A 5,547-nucleotide genomic window follows, 5' to 3' on the forward strand; every position below is an offset into this window, starting at 1 on the left:
ACTGAAGAAAGTAGGGAAAATCACTAGCGATTCAAGTATGATGTAAATCAAATCCCTTATGATTATACAGTGGAAGTGAGAAACAGATTCAAGGGATGAGATCTGATAGAGTGACTGATGAACTATGGACGAAGGTTTGTGACATTGTATAGGAGACAGGGATCAAGACCATCCCCAAGAAAAAGAAATGGAAAAAAGCAAAATGGCTGCCTGAGGAGGCCTTACAAATAGCTGTGAAAAGAAGAGAAGCAAAGAGCAAAGGAGTAAAGGAAGGATATACCCATTTGAATGCAGAGTTACAAAGAATAGCAAGGAGATAAAAGAAAGCCTTTCTCAGTGATCAGTGCAAAGAAATAGAGGAAAACAATAGAATGGGAAAGACTAGAGATCTCTTCAAGAAAACCAGAGATACCAAAGGAACATTTCATGCAAAGATGTGCTCAATAAAGGACAGAAATGGTATGGACCTAACAGAAGCAGAAGATATTAAGAAGAGGTGGCATAATACACAGAATTACTATACAAAAAAAGGTTTTCATGGTCCAGATAATCACTATGGTATGATCACTCACCTAGAGCCAGACAATCTGGAATGCGAAGCCAAGTGGGCCTTAGGAAGCATTACTATGAACAAAGCTAGTGGAGGTGATGGAATTCCAGTTGAGCTAAATGTGCACTCAATATGCCAGAAAATTTGGAAAACTCAGCAGTGGCCACAGGACAGGAAAAGGTGAGTTTTCATTCTAATCCCAAAGAAAGGTAATGACAAAAAAATGCTCAAACTACCATACAATTGCCCTCATCTCACACACTAGTAAAGTCGTGTTCAAAATTCTCCAAGCCAGTCTTCAACAGTACTTGAACCTTGAACTTCCAGATGCTCAATCTGGAGTTAGAAAAGGCAGAGGAACCAAAGATCAAATGGCCAATATATGTTGGATTATCAAAAAACTAAGAGTTCCAGAAAAACATTTATTTCTGCTCTATTGACTATGCCAAAGCTTTTGACTGTGTGTATCACAATAAACTACAGAAAATTCTTAAAGAGATGTGAATACCAGACCACCTGAACTGCCTCTTGAGAAACCTGTATTCAGGTCAGGAAGCACCAGTTAGAACTGGACATGGAACAACAGACTGGTTCCAAATAGGGAAAGGAGTATGTCAAGGCTATATATTGTCACCCTGAGCATTTAATTTATATGCAGAGTACATCATGAGAAACACTAGGCTGGATGAAGCACAAGCTGGAATCAAGATTGCTCGGAGAAATATCAATAACCTTAGATTCTGATGCTGGGAGGGATTGGGGGCAGAAGGAGAAGGGGACAACAGAGGATGAGATGGCTAGATGGTATCACCAACTCAATGGACATGAATTTGAGTAAACTCCAGGATTTGATGATGGACATGGATGCCTGGCATGCTGCAATTCATGGGGTCGCAAAGAGTCGGACATGACTGAGTGACTGAACTGAACTGATGCAGATGACACCACCCTTATGGCAGAAAGTGAAGAAGAACTAAAGGGGCTCTTGATGAAAGAGAAAGAGGAAAGTGAAAAAGTTGGCTTAAAGCTCAACATTCAGAAAACAAAAATCATGGCATCTGGTCCCATCACTTTATGACAAATAGATGGGGAAACAGTGGAATCAATGATGGACTTTATCTTTTGAGGGGCTCCAAAATCACTGCAGATGGTGACTGCAGCCATGAAATTAACAGAGGCTTGCTCCTTGGAAGAAAAGTTATGACCAACCTGGACAGGATATTAAAAAGCAGAGACATTACTTTGTCAACAAACTTCCGTCTAGTCAAGACTACGGTTTTTCCAGTAGTCATGTGTGTATGTGATGGTTGGACAATAAGGACAGCTGAGCGCAGAAAAATTGATGCTTTTGAACTGTGGTGTTGGAGAAGACTCTTGAGAGTCCCTTGGACTGCAAGGAGATCCAACCAGTCCACCCTAAAGGAAATCATCCCTGAATATTCATTGGAAGGACTGATTTTGAAGCTGAAACTCCAATACTTTGGCCACCTGATGTGAGGACTGACTCATTGGCAAAGACCCTGATTCTGGGAAAGATTGAATGAGGGAGGAGAATGGGAAGACAGAGCATAAGATGGTTTGATGGTGTCACCGACTCAATGGACATGAGTTTGAGTAAACTCCAGGAGTTGGTGATGGACAGGGAGGCCTGGCATGCTGCAGTCCATGGGGTCACAAAGAGTAAGATATGACTGAGTGACTGAACTGAACTGAACTGAAAATCTTTAAAACATTGTGTTATAATAATTTCTTTTTGACAGAGCCAAGAATGGGAGAAGAGCAGGCTGTCTAAGCAGCACCTCCCTGTCCTCCTCGCCTCTCTTCTTACCTCGCTCTCGCCGCCTGCTCGCCCTGCCACTTTGCTTGGCGCCGGGAACACCTTCCACCATGGCCACCTCAGCGAGCTCCCACTTGAACAAAGGCATCAAGCAGGTGTACATGGCCCTACCTTAGGGCGATAAAGTCCAAGCTATGTACATCTGGATCGACGGTACTGGAGAAGGACTGAGCTGCAAGACCCAAACCTTGGATTCTGAACCCAGTGTATAGAAGAGTTGCCCGAGTGGAATTTTGATGGCTCTAGTACTTTCCAGTCTGACGGCTCCAACAGTGACATGTATCTTGTCCCCGCTGCCATGTTTCGGGACCCTTTCCGCAAGGACCCCAACAAGCTGGTGTTCTGTGAAGTCTTCAAGTACAACTGAAAGCCTGCAGAGACCAATTTAAGGCACACCTGTAAACGGATAATGAACATGGTGAGCAACCAGCGCCCCTGGTTTGGAATGGAGCAGGAATATACCCTCATGGGCACTGATGGGCACCCCTTTGGTTGGCCTTCCAATGGCTTTCCTGGGCCCCAAGGTCTCTACTACTGTGGTGTGGGAGTGGACAAGGCCTACGGCAGGGATATTGTGGAGGCTCACTACCGGGCCTGCTTGTACGCCGGCATCAAGATCGGGAGGCAGGAATGCCGAGGTCATGCCTGCACAGTGGGAATTCCAGATAGGACCCTGTGAAGGAATCGACATGGGCGATCATCTCTGGGTGGCCCGTTTCATCTTGCATCGTGTGTGTGAAAACTTCGGAGTGATCGCCACCTTTGATCCTAAGCCCATTCCTGGAAACTGGAATGGTGCTGGCTGCCACACCAACTTTAGCACCAAGGCCATGCGAGAGGAGAATGGTCTGAAGTACACTGAGGAGGCCATTGAGAAACTAAGCAAGTGGCACCAGTACCACATCTGAGCCTACGATCCCAAGGGGGGCCTGGACAACGCCCGGCGCCTAACTGGATTCCACGAAACCTCCAACATCAAGGACTTCTCTGCCCGCGTGGCCAACCATGGTGCTAGCATCCGCATCCCCCGGACTGTTGACCAGGAGAAGAAGGGCTACTTTGAAGACCGTCGCCCATCTGCCAACTGTGACCCCTTCACCGTGACCGAAGCCCTCATCCGCACATGTCTTCTGAACGAAACCGGTGACGAGCCCTTCCAGTACAAGAACTAAGTGGACTAGACTTGCAGCCCTCGAAACCCCTCTTAATTCTACATCTTACTCCCACTCTCGCCCCTCTCAATGTTATAATAGCTATAACTCAAAGGGTGGAATATCAAGGTCTTTTTTTTTTTTTTTTTTTTTAATTCCTCACACCCAGTTAATATCTCTTGCTTTCTTTGGTCAGGATTGAAGGGGTCAAGTTCTTAATCACTTCATAACCACCTACCTACCCCTGCCCTTTTCTTTTTCCTATCACTGAAGCATTCTAGTGCATTAGTTGGGAGGGGGGCAGGGGAACATAACCACTGTTTCCATTTAATCAGGTGTGTTTGTCCAATAGGCATAGCTCTCCGGACAGAGAGCCCAGTCGTTGTGAAGGGAATGGGGAGGACTTTTTCTGAGTGGTTACTGAGTCGGGGACAGGGGTGCTGGATTCTATGGTTAGGTTAGGATTTCCCTTCTTGGTGGGAAGTTCCATTACTTACAAGGTTGTAACCAACTTTCTATCAAAAGTGAAAATTAGGGGGGAAGGAAGCGGGGGAAGTCAGGTAGGAAAATGCCCTAGATCTCCTGGTGTGGTGCTTCCCTTGCCTGGGGCTCAATGCCCTAACAGGCTCTGCACAAATGGATGGATGGTCCTACCTTAAAAGAAAAAGTTCTCATTGTGTGGTCTTCCATTTATAACACAAAGCAGAGTAGTATTTTTATATTTAAATGTAAAAACAAAAAAATTATATATATGGGTGTGCAGATAAATGTGTGTTTTCTCTTTAGGGAGAAAAAGCCATTCTGGTTATGGGGAACCCAAATTTGAGACTAAGTAGTCTGGTTAGAAATAAGGATCTCCTTTTGAGTGGGCGTGGGGATGGGAGAGGCTGTGCTGGAAGAGTTGGCTGTTTGGGGCTGATATTCCCTCACTACCACTTCAGGGCTTCTCTCTGCCCTGCTTGCCCTTCTGGGGGGCAGATGTTGGTTGGTTAACAGGTGGAAGCCCATGATAGCAGTAGCCATCACCTAAGCCCCAGTTTTAAAAGACACACATGTACTTGTACACACAGGGGTTTGGAAATATGAGTTGGCTGGTCAACTTGAGCATGTTACTGACAAGGGGGTATTGGGGTTATTTTCCGGTGGGACTAGCATGTCACTAAAGCAGGCCTTTTGATAATATTAAAAAAAAAGGTGTTTTTTTTTTTTGTTTTTTTTTTAAAGCAAAACAGAATTTTAGATTTTAATCATATTTGTTAGGGTTTCTAAGTCTTTGTTTTACAGAATTGCTTCTTTGCTTCAGCTGTCTCCTCCCCATTTCTGCTCTGGAGGAGATAGGACAAGTCTGGAGTCCAAACAGTTGTAATTTTGTATCTTGGTGTCCGTTCTCTGAGTGTGAAATATTCCCTTCCTTTGTTAAGATTCCTGAAGAGTTACTATTTTTTTTTCTTTTATAATAAAAACAAACCCCACCTTTGTCCTTAAAAAAAAATTTCTTTTTATGAGTTTTCAGAATTTTTGTGAAGGTTTGTAAAGTAAACATCAGAGGAACAGGAATCTGTTTCATCCAGACTGATGGTTTCCATTGAATTTGATTTTGCTCTCATTCTGCTTTCTTTTATTGTGTTTAGGTAAAATGTCTCTGCATGGCCACTATTTTCAACATTACAGGCATATCTCACATGGTGCAGGTTCAGTTCCAGATCACCAAAGTGATTCATGTAATTTTCTTGGTCTCCTAGTGCATGTAAAATGTTTGTTTACATTATAATGTAGCCCATTAAGTTTTATACAGCATTAGGTCTAAAAACCAATGTACATATCTTAATTAAAAATACTTTATTTCTAAAATACACTAACCACCCTGTGAACCTTCAAAGAGTCTTAGTCTTCTTGCTGGGGAAGGTTTGAAATTTTATGAGAACTACCAAAATGTGACAGAGACACAAATTGAGTAAATGTTGTCAGAAAAATGGTACCATTAGACTTGCTTGACACAGGGTTACCAC

At 43.6% G+C, this 5,547-nt stretch overlaps 1 pseudogene; it reads left to right on the top strand.

The window, feature by feature from the left end:
• Positions 1–2,424: 2,424 nt before the first annotated feature.
• LOC113905201 lies at positions 2,425–4,746 on the top strand (annotated as a pseudogene).
• The last annotated feature ends 801 nt before the right edge of the window (positions 4,747–5,547 follow it).

The sequence above is a fragment of the Bos indicus x Bos taurus genome, chromosome 2 (genome assembly GCF_003369695.1).
Source record: "Bos indicus x Bos taurus breed Angus x Brahman F1 hybrid chromosome 2, Bos_hybrid_MaternalHap_v2.0, whole genome shotgun sequence".
In the NCBI taxonomy this organism is placed as follows: domain Eukaryota; kingdom Metazoa; phylum Chordata; class Mammalia; order Artiodactyla; family Bovidae; genus Bos; species Bos indicus x Bos taurus.